Raw genomic sequence first — 15636 nt, forward strand, 5'->3', positions numbered from 1 at the left:
GACGATTCTAAATCGCAAACCGGATACGTGTTTATATTAAACGGTGGAGCTGTAAGTTGGTGCAGTTCTAAACAAAGCGTCGTGGCGGGATCTACATGTGAAGCGGAGTACATAGCTGCTTCTGAAGCAGCGAATGAAGGAGTCTGGATGAAGGAGTTCATTTCCGATTTAGGTGTCATACCTAGTGCATCGGGACCAATGAAGATCTTCTGTGACAATACTGGTGCAATTGCCTTGGCAAAGGAATCCAGATTTCACAAAAGGACCAAGCACATCAAGAGACGCTTCAATTCCATTCGGGACCAAGTCCAAGTGGGAGACATAGAGATTTGCAAGATACATACGGATCTGAATGTTGCAGACCCGTTGACTAAGCCTCTCTCACAAGCAAAACATGATCAGCACCAAGACTCCATGGGTGTTAGAATCATTACTGTGTAATCTAGATTATTGACTCTAGTGCAAGTGGGAGACTGAAGGAAATATGCCCTAGAGGCAATAATAAAGTTATTATTTATTTCCTTATATCATGATAAATGTTTATTATTCATGCTAGAATTGTATTAACCGGAAACATGATACATGTGTGAATACATAGACAAACATATAGTCACTAGTATGCCTCTACTTGACTAGCTCATTAATCAAAGATGGTTATGTTTCCTAACCATAGACATGTATTGTCATTTGATTAATGGGATCACATCATTAGGAGAATAATGTGATTGACATGACCCATCCCGTTAGCTTAGCACTTGATCGTTTAGTATTCTGCTATTACTTTCTTCATGACTTATACATGTTCCTGTAACTATGAGAATTATGCAACTCCCGTTTACCGGAGGAACACTTTGGGTACTACCAAACGTCACTACGTAACTGGGTGATTATAAAGGAGTACTACGGGTGTCTCCGAAGGTACATGTTGAGTTGGCGTATTTCGAGATTAGGTTTTGTCACTCCGATTGTCGGAGAGGTATCTCTGGGCCCTCTCGGTAATACTCATCACTTAAACCTTGCAAGCATTATAACTAATAAGTTAGTTATGAGATGACGTATTACAGAACGAGTAAAGAGACTTGCCGGTAACGAGATTGAACTAGGTATTGGATACGGACGATCAAATCTCGGGCAAGTAACATACCGATGACAAAGGGAACAACGTATGTTGTTATGCGGTTTGACCGATAAAGATCTTCGTAGAATATGTAGGAACCAATATAGGCATCCAGGTCCCGCTATTGGTTATTGACCGAGAATGGTTTTAGGTCATGTCTACATAGTTCTCGAACTCGTAGGGTCCGCACGCTTAACGTTTCGATGACAGTTTTATTATGAGTTTATAAGTTTTGATGTACCGAAGTTTGTTCGGAGTCCCGGATGTGATCACGGACATGACGAGGAGTCTCGGAATGGTCGAGACATAAAAGATTGATATATTGGAAGCCTATGTTTGGACATCGGAATGGTTCCGGGTGAAATCGGCATTTTACCGAAGTACCGGGAGGTTACCGGAACCCCCCGGGGGGTTAATGGGCCTACATGGGCCACGAGGGAGAAGAGGGAAGGAGCCAGGAGGGGGCCGCGCGCCCCTCCCCATCCTAGTCCGAATAGGACAAGGGAAGGGGGGCGGCGCCCCCCCTTTCCTTCCCCTCTTCCTCCTCTTTCCCCCCTTCTCCTACTCCTACTTGGAAAGAGGGAGTCCTACTCCCGGTGGGAGTAGGACTCCCCCCCTTGGCGCGCCCTCTAGGCCGGCCGCCTCCTCCCCCCTGGCTCCTTTATATACGGGGGCGGGGGGCACCCCAAAGACACATAAGTTGATCTACGGATCGTTCCTTAGCCGTGTGCGGTGCCCCCTTCCACCATATTCCACCTCGGTCATATCGTCGCGGAGTTTAGGCGAAGCCCTGCGCCGGTAGAACATCATCATCGTCACCACGCCGTCGTGCTGACGAAACTCATCTCCGGAGCCTTTGCTGGATCGGAGGGCCGGAGATCGTCATCGAGCTGAACGTGTGCTGAACTCGGAGGCCCCGTACGTTCGGTGCTTGGATCGGTCGGATCGTGAAGACGTACGACTACATCAACCGCGTTGTGCTAACGCTTCCGCTTACGGTCTACGAGGGTACGTGGACGAACACTCTCCCCTCTCGTTGCTATATCATCACCATGATCTTGCGTGTGCGTAGGAAATTTTTTGAAATTACTACGTTCCCCAACATTGAGAACATGATTCAGAATAAAAGTAATGTGTACACCTGATATCCTAATTCACAAGAATTTAGCTTCTGTAGTTAAAGAAAACTAACATGTACCTCAGCTGTCCAAGAGCACACAGTAGTCACAAATCTGAACCATGTCCTCTTTTATTTACGATCTGGTACAAAGGAGCAACACCTTCATACCGATTGGCTCTTCAAGCTGTTTTCTGAACCTTGAAAGTCTGAATCAGCCCATGTGCAATTTTTGACGGTGCAAATGAGGAGGCGGTATAGGTACCTAATTATAGAAAAGTGTCTAGTGGTCTTCCTTCTTGAATCATAAGGAGCAAACCATGAAGAGAAAGCTTTCCTTTATTGAACTAAACTGGAACTCAAGAGGTGTGAAATCTGAACGAAAAAACTTGCTTTGTTGGAAGGGGGGTGGCTGCACCAAATGAGTAGCCTAGCATGTGCACCACCGTAGCTTGGAAGGATATGCTTAGAAGCCAGGTCTGATAGAGTTGGAACACACATTCGAGCCATGGTTCTGACGCACAGCAGCGAGGCCATATCTCGGCCTCATCATCTCAAAGCGACACATAAGACAGAAATCCAAATCGCACTTATTCCTACTATATATCTGCAGATCACAGACCATGGCTTCACAAGCTTCCGCCCCTCTAGCACATATGCCCGTTCGAGGTTCAACTATCATTATTCTCTTGTATACAATCAGGACAAGAATACTCTGTATTTTCTAATCCTACAAAAAAAAAAAACTGTAGTCAGCAGAGCCTATACATGGAAGCTCATCCACAAACTACTCGAGAGAGCAGAACCCACCTATTTGGAGTTCAGAAAAACAAGCTGGGGTAGGAAAGCCTCCTCAATTTCTGCCCGAAACTTGCTTGAGTTGAGATTATACAGAGGTTACACCTGAAAAACCTAGTGGAAGTAAGAGGACTTCAGACATCACAACACACCTTCCTCACCGAGCAGCGGCCTCCCGGATCTGTCGAGGTCGAGGAGGTTGGGGAAGGGCCATCAGATCGAAGCCGATGAGAGGGCTGAGCGTGGCTGGCGGCACAGGCGCTGAGAAGGAGGACCGAGGCGAGGGCTCTGACCTGGCAACCGATGGCGAGAGACAGGGCAAGGGCCAGGTCGAGCCGCGACGCGAGAACGCCGGGAGGCGCAAGGCAGGCATGCGTTGGAGGATCCTTCCTTCTTATGGCCGCCAAGTCCAACCCGGGTCGGGCACTCCATGGTTTTGTGTTGGAGAAAGACTCCAACTCGATCCAAATCAGAGTAGAACAACACTGGAGCAAGAGGTTCGAGATTGAGGAGGCTACGGGAGACACCGGAGAAGATTAGGAGCGGATATGGAGGGGAGGCAAAAGAGGGCGCTGACGACCGGAGAAGAAGACCGGCGGCCGGCGGCGGCGCCATACCGTACAGATCGAGGAGCATCGAACGAATCCTGTCTTTATTCAATTGCACTTTAAAAAAAACGCTGTTTGAATATACTAAACAGCGGGGAGTTTTGTGCAAAAACGAAACGTTTTTCCAAATCCACTTTGAAAGAGACTGCGGGTTGAATACTAAAAATCATAGGGACGTTTTTATAAAAACGCCGCAGCGGTGAACCCGAAGACCCACTCCATGCTTTATTATTAAAAAAATATAGGAAAAATGCCCGTGCGTTGCAACGAGAGGAGAAGATGTATCGCCACACCTTCTTTCTTTACCTTCTGAAACAAGATGATGCCTCTAATTTCTAAAGCTTCGCTTTGGAATAAATGTCAGTTGCCATGAACCAAGGTTGGCTAGGCATACGTAAACACACAATCTGGAACTGTCATACAATAGTTGAACAACATCATCACAAGTGTTTTGTCATGAACCACAATCTAAGTGTTCCACCATTATCATACACATTATGGTAATATTCAGAAATTCATTCACAGATGGATGATTTATAAATCTTTATAAATGACCATTAGCAACAATTATATCCCATTGAAAGAGTGACAAATTATTCAGGCACCAATGGGAACACATAGAAAACAGTATTTCCAGAGATCCCATTGAAAGAAATTTATGATAGTAAATATGACAAAGCAAGTATGTCAACCATGCTTAGAGGATTACATCATATTATTTGGTGCTTTCCAATATTATAGCATAATTAAGATACAACATAACCACTGAACGAAATTTCTTCAAAAATAAACATAAATACAATAAAGAAGAGAACTCATGCGATGACATGTTCATGAGGTACAGCATTTATCTATTTCAAGAAAAAGGGTAAATTGATTAAACTGACCAAAGAGAAAATGTATGGATGCCCAAAATAGAACTTCAAAGAAAGCCAGGGAGAAACTTTGCTAATGTAAAGACCAAAGGGAACAATATGTGAATCATATGTTAGTTGTGCACATCACAGTCATGAACTTGAGAAAATATATCACATGCCAACTATAAAGACAAACAATGAATTGTATTTCACAAGTTTTTGCAACTAATCCATGACAAACCAAAGAAATATAGATGAAGGAAAAGAAAGCTATATAATCCATGATAAACTGTTGAATTAATTAAGCTTATCAGTATCTATGTTTATTTTGTTTCTATCATCAGAACTGACGCTAGATTTGTTAATACAAGATAACAGTATTACATGCCACATGATCAATTTGTGTAATATTTGGTTTCAAAAAGGCGAAAGTAGTGGGTTATCACTCATGAAAGGATAACAGGATTGGCCCCCTATCCTGAAGCTACTGCTGTGCTCTTGTGGTACAAAGTGTCGTAGTCGAGAGACGAAACAAACAGCGGTGACACCACAGTGGAGGGAGGTTCGTGTGTATGTACCAGATGTACTGAGCAACGATCCGGTGGTCTCAATGGCATGTTGTGCATCATGCCATATGGCACACATCCATGGTGCATGTATATGCAGGCAAGGATCGGCAATCCTCTCTGCTCTTAGTCCCCTACAAGTAATCATATGATCCCCATGATCTCCAAAACTATATGAGCACATTATCCATGCAGCAAACAGTAGTAAATTAGGTACAAGAATTCATCCTAATAGACAAACTTGTGGTCCAGTATGTACCTGTATGCAAAAATAGAACTGCATGAAGCCAATACCTGCACTTGGAGACATGAGGATGCAGCAGGGGCATGCAGGCGAAGCTCATCCAATCACCATGCATCATCTTTTTTTCATCACTTGAGCTTTTTACTATTCTAGCACCCTGACCTGATTGTGCTGCAGCTGCACGTAGAGCGAATGCAAACAAACACAACTCTTCAGAAAACAACTCAACCAACACACATTAGATCGGCAAAATTTAGTTTTGAATAGTAGATGATTAGCTGCCGCCAACTAAAGATAGGAGAGCATGTCAACTGCCATGAGTAGGGATAATGAGAGGAATCGAGTCCTTGTGGTGGGAGTCGGGTCCTAGGGGATGTGGGCTCCGTCGGCGGCGTGAGATCCACAGAAGCTCAGGGATCCTTAACGCATCGGCCGACCATGGACCAGAGGCATCATTGAACAGGGACTATGGAACCAAATGTGTTGCACTGTACTATTTTGAACTGGCAAACATGATTGTTTGTGAATAAAAGTTCAATGACAATATAAGAACCAAGTAGCTCAGCAGTAGTTACCCACAAATGTTGCTCTCCAAATTCCCTTTTCAAGCATTCAGCTGTAGAGATATATTGTGTGCCAAGAAAAAAGACTAAATTGTTGTTGTTACTTGCATATTGTCCATTTCATTCTTTCTGAAAGTGTCTGCAGAAACATTTAATTTGCTTGTTATTTAGAAAAACCACGAAAAACATCTTCTATAGATCGATGATCTAGAAGAAGTTGGTACCTAAGCCGAGTAGGTTATGTGAATACTATCTCTGTAACTTAATATAAGGCGTTTTTTTAACACATTACCGCCAGCCTTGGGAAGCTTCCTTGCCAGTGCGTATCCTATACTTGTTCAAGAGCATGCAAAGGTCACCGAGCAAGAACTTAACAATGTTAGTTGAAGCCAATTTCCACATGTGATGGCATATAAAAGCTTATACACTGATTTTGAATGGGAACAACTCACAGTTGCTGAATCAATATTCATGTACTGCTACTCGCTTGCTCAGGCAAACCAGTTACCTATATATCCTTCGGATATTCATAGGTGGCGCTGGTTTGTAACAAAGGGATGGATTGTAGTGAACCACCAAAAGAACTGTGGTGTGTACTTGGTAATAACCTTAATCTTGTACGAAATTAGTAGCAATCTTAATATTTTTTTAGATGGTAGCACTCTAACTCTTAATTAAACACACATTTTACTGTATTGATTTGCTTGCCTAGAACCTACATGTTTAAGATAGAGAATAAGAGAGCACCATTCTTATCATTTTTTTAGATTATCATGTCGTTTATTTTAGCTACCATCTCTAGGAACAAATTTGAACAGAAATTTTTGGTACACATTGAGTAGAATTGTAGGAATGCATCAATCAAAATTATAAACTACCATCTATCAATTAGTACAATGGCAAATTTTAGCATGGTCCCTCTTACCTCCCCTTTTCACCTGAGAGGTAAGAGACTAAGAGTACATAACAGATCTGAGCCATTGATTTGATTAAGTAGTGGTCTGATTAAGTCTTGCCTTCTCACCTCCCATGTGAAAAGAGTGGGTAAGAAGAAGCATGTTAAAATTACTCTTAGTACAATACCATTAGGAATATGCACTGAATTAGAATTTAAATAAGCTAATATATCTATGCTGAAATCAACCCATACAACACTCATTCTATATTTTTCCCAGCTCACCCAAAGCCTAAAAAAAAATTGTATCTAGGCAAAAAGGAAACACCTAGCTGTGACTTCTTTATACGATTATTGAAGAAAATCTATAGACATACATTTGTCACCTAGAGAATGAGTTTTCTCACCCAAAGCAATAGGAGTTGGCGTACCCATGTGTCACCCAAAGCAATAGGAGTCTTGCGACTCCGCATGATGTAAATTAATTAGCAAACCATTATTCGAGCTTCTGCCGCACCGCCGCCCAACACGCTCAGTTCTGAAACCACATTTCCCTCATGCTCATCTTCCTCGTGTGTGCGCACAAGTTTGGATTCAGTGGGTTGCAGCCGGCTAGAGTGTTGCTGCTCTGCAGGGACCATCTACTGCTGCAACTGCAACACTTCATACTTGTATCTCAGTTAATTATGTACCCATCTACTACATATGTATACCTGCCAATGCAAGTTGTCTTCAGATTAGGAGTCAGAAGAACGTAACATACCGTATGCAGAGTATGATGCCAGGACAATGATATAGGCCGAGGCTCTTTTGATGGAATAGCAGTAAGGTACTGATGTGCTACCAGAAGCCTTATAGGGTGTGGGATACCTGCTGCTGTATGGCTTGAATGGCTTTGTTTCGCCCTGCAAATATGTTGATATTCTTTTTAAGCAATATGACTAATCAAATGAAACTCTGAATGGAGCACAGTCGAATTCAATGAGCATTGAAATGCGTATAACATAGATCCACTGAATTGTTTTCTATTTGGTACTTCTACTTGAACTATAAAAGCATCCGCTGAGACATAAGAAATGCGAATAAAGTATCAGAGACAACTATCCTTACAAGTTCAGGAGCAAAATCTATCTCATGGTTTCCAGCTGTCCAGACCCAAGGCTGGTATGCGAGATTCCACTGTACAAATCTTGCCCACATATACCACGTTGTATTATCAATTTATCATGATATGGGTAATTATCGGCATATGTCAGGTCCCGACGAAAAGCACTGCCTGGGCTTTTGAATTGGACTCATAATGAGCGAGCGTGACATTGGAGTCGAAACTCTGACCGAGATCACCTAAACACAATAGTAAAATTCTCAGTAATATTACTCATAAACTACAATAGTAAAATTATATTGGAATTCAGACATGACCATGCAAGTTATATTCTGAGCAAATTTGACAATACCTATCAGACCAAATGTATATGGAACATCTGGGCCACTTTTCGGAGGGGTCCTAAACCAAATCTTTTTCAGCGTCTCTTCAGTTCCAACGGCATAGTAATACTTTGTGTCAAACTGCAAGAAAAGTCATAATTAAGCCTTGAATCAAGATTCCAGCCTTCATAAAACATAAGCATCAAATGTTTGACGTGCCGGTAACCTTCAGGTTCTTGATTGTACAATGATGAATGTATCCCGAGGTATATTTGTAGAATGTATACCACGGATGCTTTCCCTTTGCAGAACAATTGAGATTATCTTCTGAAGTCCCGTAAAACACAGTGCTCGATCCAGGTTCTGGCTGTTGTCACCCATGAGATTATCATGGCTGTACTGTTGTGGTTGCCTTGTCTGATATGAACCTGTTAGAGCACCTAATCAATCAGTATGAGAGTGGAAGCCACAAACAACACCATGATTGAGCTGCAGAAAAGGGTAGACACTGATCCTACAGCTCCCTCTTTGCTGATTGCTGATTTGTGATTGTGTTAGAAGATGGAAGAAAAGCAACATGGTCAGACCTTTAGATCGTATGGCATGCGCCGAGGAGGCCAGCCATCCTTCTTCCACCGTTCTTCTTCTCCCTGAACCCCCGCTCTTCTTTTCCCTGAATCCTCTTCTGTTTCTCTTTTCTATACCAAGGAAAACCGAAGCCCCGCCATGGCCTTGGAGCCCCCCCGCCAGCCATGGAGGTCCGCCTTTGCCTGCAAGGACTTCGAACCGCCGGATCCCTCTGCCTCGCGCGCCCGTCCGCCATCGCCCGACTCCGGCGAGCTCCTGCCTAGGTCGCCGGATCCCTCGCTCCAGCCTTCCTCGCCGTTCCCCCGCCTCGCCGCGCGCCTTCGAATCAGCCCCTGCAAGCTCCAGCCGCCGCCGCCGCCGTTCCGCATCGAGCCGCCGTGCTGCCCCCAACCGCTCGAGCCGCCGCCACCGCCGTTCCTCATCGAGCCGCCGTGCTGCCCCCAACCGCTCGAGTCGCCGCGTTGCCTTGATCAAGAAGGTGCACTCGAGCGTCGGCGGTGTGTAGCCGGTCGTGCAGGGGTAGACGTGCAGCCGTGGTTGGCGGTGGCGGCGCACGGCGGAGCGCGAGGGAGGAGATGGAGACGGGGGATTGGGAGGCTGTGCGAGGGCTAATTTTCTTTCTTTTTTCTCGGTTGTACCGGTTCGGGCTGACTTATGACACTGCGGGTTGAATACAGAAAACAATAGGGGCTTTTGGGAAAAATTGCCGCGACGGTGAACCCGGAGACCCAATCCGTGCTTTATTATTAGGGAGAGATTACTAGCACAAATGCCCGTGCGTTGCAACGGGAAACTCATGCACAGACCTAACGAGTCATCTTCGTTGTGATTTCTCCCATGGCATCATGATGGTGGTCACTTGCCCACCTATTACAACAAACGTCATCAATCCCAAGGCGGCGAGCTTGGTCATCACACTCTACTATGCCGATTTCACAAATCTCCCTACACCGTCTTGTAGTTCCTTGCGCGTCACATACATCTTCATGTGCTTCAACACAAATGTCTTAACAAATTAGCCGATGCATTTCCTTCTCAGCGCACACATAATAAATATTAATGCAAATTAAGTTAAGTCAGGAGGACAACAATTACTTGAGTCAACACAAACTACATACACTTCACTATCGGCACCGTCCTCCTTCTTCATCTCTAGCATGAACTTGGGTATGTTTCCGGCAGTGAACTATGGCGTGCTCTCCCGCCATGGCCATCTAATCGTAGTTTAAAAAACGAACGACCGACTCACGGTTGTACCGCCGTCTCATCGGTTCATTCGTGACAAAAAAAGAATATTTAAGTTGTTCAAAATTAACCTTAGATCAAATGAGTACACATAATATTGGATGTAATCCATTAAAAATCACAAAATGTTTATGGCCTAGTTGGTTATTGGTCCTTTAGAGTCCATGGGCTCAAGGACAACGGTTTGATCACAATTTGACGAACCAATTTACAAATATTTTCTTGAATTTTTATGAAGTCTTAAAAAACATGCAAAACGTTGCACTACCGGAATCAGCCCCTATGCCGACGGCCCAGGCCGTCGGCATAGCCCTGATTCCCGTCGGGACAGGCCTATGCCGACGGCCCCCGTCGGCATAGGGCCATCGGCAACATATGCATCGGCGTACCCCCGGAGGCCATCGGCATAGATGATATCCCAACGGTGTTCGTACATTTATGCCGACGACCTGGGTCATCGGCAACGTTCCTAGCCTAACGGTGGCTATCGGCGCCGCCGTTAAGTGCTGCCCAACCAGGAGGCGCCATGTAGCAAGCCTATGCCGCCGTCAAGTGTTGTCCAATCAGGAGGCGCCACGTGGCAAGCCTATACCCAGAAGGTTCCCATTGGCTACAAATCAATAATTGTTAACTTGACATTCACACTACCCGAAATAATTCGTACTTCATATTTCTTTTTTAAAATTCCTTCCTTTTCTTCCTAATAATAGGGGTCGGCTTGCAGCAACCCTTCCTTAATTGTGCAACTGTTAACCGTTAATTATGGATGCATTAGCAGCCCACAAATCCTGCATAAATAGCACACAAATCCAGCTCATCATGATCCCTCCCTTTAATCAAGGGGACTCCTCGCCGGCAATTCATGCCCCGGAATATTTCTCTTTTTTTGCATGGCAGCCACACAATCTCAGGGTCAATTCATTTTATAGTCTCTTGCAAGCAATTAGGGAACGTATGTCGGGGAGATTCAATATAAACCCTCGAAGTAGGATTAATCACAAATAGAAGTCAGCTGAGTTGGTTACCGCGGGTTCTTTTGAAATAGAGGTGTTGTATTCTATTCTCCACTTTGTAAATGTAAACTATATTTTACTTGATATTACGAAGCCCACTCATTTTTTACTTGATTTTCAGGATCCCACTCGCAGCCCATAAATTGATGGACGCCCGTATTTGTTTTTTGCTTGGATGGGCTTCGATCGCATACACTGGGCCAGCCAAGCGATCGTTCAACCCAGTTCGTCAATTTTCAAGAAAAGTTCACCAACTTGAAAAACAGTCCATCAAATTTGAAAAATGTTCGTGTATTGAAAAAAGTTCATCGAATTAGAAAAATAGTGCATCGATTTTAGAAAAATTTCATTGAATATAAAAAAATCGTCGAATTTGAAAAATAGAAAAAAGTTCATTGAATGTTTAAAAAAGTTCACAAATTTTGAGAAAAGTTCATCGATTTGGAAAAAAGTTAATGGATTTTTGAAAAAAAGTTCATTCATTTTGAAGAAAAAGTTCATCAATTAACAATCTTGCATTTCAGAAAAAGAAATAAAATAGAAAAGTAAAAAATAAAAGAAGAAAACAGAAATTAAAAGTAAATGCGAACTGGAGAAAGAGTAAAAAGAACGCAAATACTTAACATGCATAAGCTTGATGTTGGCCAAGTGGTGGGCGCGCTGAGTTTGGAACGTACAGGTCTCCGGTTCGATTCCTCCCTGCACACCGTTTTTTTTCACTTATAAAGATATATAAAGCAAAACGCTATCATGGGCCGGCCCATCACGCGACAGAGGAACTGCGCTACACGCGCTCGTTTGCAAAAAGCGCCTGTGGACGAAAAAATAGTACCTCCTCGGATAATAAAAATCTTCGAGGTGGGACGAAACCAAAAAGAAAAAAAAAATCACCTAAACGGGACGAAATAAAGCGAAACCAAACCAAGAATACCTACCCCTTTAATAGATGGTATAGATATAGATATAGACTAGCACAAATGCCCGTGCGTAACGGGTACAAAAATTGACGTATATTTAACTAAAACAAATATGCATTCCACATACTAATCAAATGCTCAAATTACCAATAACATGTCTCCAGTCTCATAATACAATAACTAATTAATCTAACTCCAAAGAGAAGGCATAAATATGTAACTGGACAGGATATAACAGGGCAGGATTAATCCCTACATGGCTATTAATGGAAGTAAGCAAAACTGGCACTGCTGGTGGTATGAGGTAATGAACACATTGAACTAACTAAAGTGTAAGCAGAAGCTGAATACATTATATATCTTTATGTACCTGAAAGCACCCTCAGAATATTTTCACTTCATAATAATAAATATAACAGATTAATAACAAAAATGACCAGGAAATTATGTTTTTTAGTACAATGAAAATATGACATTCTTGCCCAGGGAGGCATCCCTTTATGGTCTGCAGAGAGAAAATCAATAAGAAATAAAGTTATATATAGATTACTAACAAAATTGACCAGGAAACTAAGTATTTTCAGTACAATGAAAACGTGGCATTGCTTGTCCTCTGAGATGCATCTCTTCATGGTCTGCACAGATAAAAGCGTCTGTAGCTTTTAAAAGGCAAAGTAATATGTAAATGTCAGTAGGAAAACAGAAAAAACAGTATTGACCATTGATATATGCAAATATGTAAAAAATGGTGTCAGATCTGCATGTACCTATAACAGTCCACCACTATGACAATATATATAGAGAGAGGAAACATGTCATTCCAGCCCACTCGCAGCATGCACCAATCCAAATATTTCACATCATTTTCTTAACGCAGTCTTGCAAATGATTATAAACATATATCAAGCGCTACACAAAAGTTGATGCCAGGATTACGTATGCTCCATGATATCTAAAAATATATTTTAAGCACTGATAATTGATACGGAAGTGCTTCTCTGATATATCTTGAGTAACAAAAGCTGTGTAAAAGTTAATCTTGATGTATCAAATTTGCCTTGGAGCGTTGTTGCCAACTTCAGGCCTTTATTTCAAATTTCAAAGCCAAATAGCTTCATCCCTTTGTCACAGAGGAAGAGGTGCGAAAGAGATAGAACTGGCCAAATGGTGATAAGTCGAAAGCAACCAACCAACATTTAACTCCAAATGTTAGAAGGGATCGCAAGACAACCAATCTGTTTGGACACACTAATCAAATTCTGCAATGGACGCCTGAGGATTAGGCCATGATGATGATGATGGGCGTCGAGAAGAACTATGCAATCTGATTATACTCAAATATAGGTTCAAACAATGAGAAGAAATGACAAACGTTGTAAGGATAAGATGTACTCGTATTTACCTTAAGTTAACAACCTAGAAAATGTGACACAGCAATCACTTGCTGTCCAAACCTCCTAGTACATTGTGAATCATTGTCTGATCTAGAAAACACAGTTAGGAAAAGCAATACAACATCCAAGGATATGCACATACTGACCAATGCAGCAAAACCAAACGCAAAAAAATCATTGGATGGTCAAGTCTCCTATATTGCACATCATCGCCCTATTATGTAGATCTGCAGGTAGCCGATCACATGAGAACCATGGTCAAATGCAGTATGCCTGAAGAAACAATAGAAGTGAAATATTTCAAAATCTAATTTCGGAAGAAGCAAGGTCCTTTGCTTACATGAGAACTGTGATGATACAGTCAACACATCAGTTGATAGTTGCGTTGGAGATGAAGAAAAGTAAACTATCAACATCTCTTTCCTACAGGTGTTATCTATCAACATCTCCATCTTTCTCACCCATCCTATATCTCCCTTTGCTCCAGTTCAGACCCATAAATTTCCCTCAAGCTCTCCATCTCCCTTCGTATCCTCCCCAGTCACCCCCGGCCGCCTCCTCTGCCGTCTTGCTAGATCATACCATGACGCCACCTACTGACCAGCTTGCGAGTCCTACCATGCTTAACAGTTGACTACCTGAACATGTACACACCTAAACTACATGTGCACAAGACACTTGTATGCTCCTGCTAATTAATCAAGCCTAAATTCACTTGTTTGACCGGATGGATCCTCTGTTGATTCATCCGCTCTGAGATGGATGGATCAGATCCCTGGCTTCACTTGAGCACATCTGGGATCGATGAGTGGGTCACTCAACTCCATTGTCTGAAGCTTCTGCTCCAGCCCCCGGACGGGCCTCAAACCTTGAATTCATCGATCATACGGTGGCATAAAACTACAATATCATCTAAAACAACTACTGCGAGGAACTCAAATCAAATAAAAAGAGACATATATTGTTCAAAGAGAAATTTGAGGTGCTTCGCATTAATCCATATAGAAAAAGAGCAGCAATTTAACAACCATATGAAGGCACGACCCACAACTTGCTCAGGCTACTGTATAGTGTGCATTGTTCTGGGGGCCATGATCCACCCACAGCAGAATCCCTGACCTTACATAATATTATGCACAGAATTATCCAAATTGCTACTAAAAGCTACCAGCCAACAGCAAGAAGAACAAAAAGAAATTCTTAGTCTTCTGTATGTAAGTGTTTAAACAAAACTTCTACCTGGCTTTTCAAGGGAAAAAGGTAGATGGATGTAAGCTAGTACTTTAGCACTAAAAAGTAATGTTGCATTAGAATAGTAGGAGTACAGAAAAAAATAGAAGAACCATCTCAATAGCAGAATTCTTCTACCATCAGAATTCTCACTACCACCAAGATCAAAAGCTCAGCTCGACATACTGATTTAACTAATGCTAAATAAACTGATGATTTTTTGAAAAAATTCTCCAAGTAAACAACACACCTCTTGCAAATGTAGTTGTCGACTTGAATGGAATACTCGCAGCAGTGAGCAGTCAACATGCCTGTTGTATTCTCTCTATGACCATTTACCCGCCAACCTATTGCAAGCCCACAACTACACGGTGCTACTCATTTGTTTGGGAGATTGCAGACGCAGCTGCAAGTCAACATGTGCTCCAAGTGCATGTCTGCAGCTCCATGTCGTTCTGTGATGTTGACAACATGTGCTTAGCTCAAGAGATGGAGACATTATAAAAGAATCATCATTTAATTATCTGTGTATGCCATGATAACATAAAAAGGACATCACATTGCTGGAGGCATGAAACCAAGTGCCAGATTATACAGTTTCATATACACTTTTATGGTTTTATTCATATATCATATGGTGTGTCGACAAAATGGCACTACTGCATGAGATGCACTAATTCTGAATATGCAAGTCTAGGACAGTACTGCTCTAGTAATAATATATGTGTCACTATGAGCTAATTTCCAGAATATTCAGTTAGCAGTTGGATGAGCACTATTTTATATCATCTCAGATTCCTATCAACATGACATCCATAGTCCTTGTTCCTATCATGATGTGATTCTTCAGATGGACACTAATATGATAAATTTTCTACCTGCACACAATTGTAACCTGCCTTTATATTAGTATAAATAAAAACAGATACTAAAATAGTTATCCAGGAAGGGTAGCTTCCTAGTTGTAATTATACCTAATTGTAGAACTCTGGAAACGATCTAGTGTGAACGACGCACCTCCTGACCTCCAGATATATTACTTTGCAGCAGGAACAA

At 42.4% G+C, this 15636-nt stretch overlaps 1 pseudogene; it reads right to left on the minus strand.

Moving 5' to 3' along the window:
• Positions 1-7509: 7509 nt before the first annotated feature.
• Positions 7510-9203, minus strand: LOC119280075 (annotated as a pseudogene).
• Between the last annotated feature and the right edge of the window lie 6433 nt (positions 9204-15636).

This window comes from Triticum dicoccoides, chromosome 3B (genome assembly GCF_002162155.2).
Source record: "Triticum dicoccoides isolate Atlit2015 ecotype Zavitan chromosome 3B, WEW_v2.0, whole genome shotgun sequence".
Lineage (NCBI taxonomy): Eukaryota > Viridiplantae > Streptophyta > Magnoliopsida > Poales > Poaceae > Triticum > Triticum dicoccoides.